Raw genomic sequence first — 824 nt, 5'->3', positions numbered from 1 at the left:
TGGTGTTACAGACCATCACTTTTCAGAGCACAGCTCTACTGTTCAATCAGCAAATGATTAGTACATATATAAATGTAAAAGTGTAAAAAATATTGAAACACTCAATGACCTCAAAAGAAATAACATTGTTTCTAAAGAATTGCGGACAAAATTGCCAACAGTGGTTTGTGTTTCGCACACCGTTATTAAGCAGCTGAACAATGGGGACAAAGGGGACTTAAACTTATCCTTCTTGAAATAACTCTTTGGGGATAACCAAGAGTATCAACAAATACCAAAATAATTTAAAAACTGTTTGACTGCCTGAGGGAAACAAGAAACCGTCGGAGACGGGTGATGCTCCCCAAAGTTTGTTTTGTCACAATATTGCACTATATATTCAGATAAAAGGAAACGTCTTGAGGGCACAGAAGTTGGGGGGGGGGCAATAATTTTGTATAGAAAATTTCAAAGGGCCATAACTCTGTGAAAAATCATCCGACCAGAATCCTCTTGGTAGTGAAGATTCACATAAAGTTTCATTGAATTCCGGTTGCTGAGAAATAGCCCGGACAAAAATTGTGCACGAACACAAAAATACATTTTGTTTTTAAATAACTAAACAATCATTTGACGTAATGATACTTAATTTACATCTCAAATAAAGTTCGTATTTGTTTTGTACGCTTTTACAAATACAATCAAAATACCATTTATTATTTAGGTATTTTAAAAGGCTAATTTTTGTGGAATTTCTTAACAGTATTGATCTTTTTCAATTTTGACTCAACCACTAATGTTGTAACCAAATATTGCATTCTTGAGTCGCTTGCTACTGCATGGTC

This window comes from Dreissena polymorpha, chromosome 7, assembly GCF_020536995.1.
Source record: "Dreissena polymorpha isolate Duluth1 chromosome 7, UMN_Dpol_1.0, whole genome shotgun sequence".
Taxonomy (NCBI): Eukaryota; Metazoa; Mollusca; class Bivalvia; order Myida; family Dreissenidae; genus Dreissena; species Dreissena polymorpha.
The sequence above is the reverse complement of the archived record's forward strand: the minus strand, read 5'-3'. Positions refer to the sequence as shown.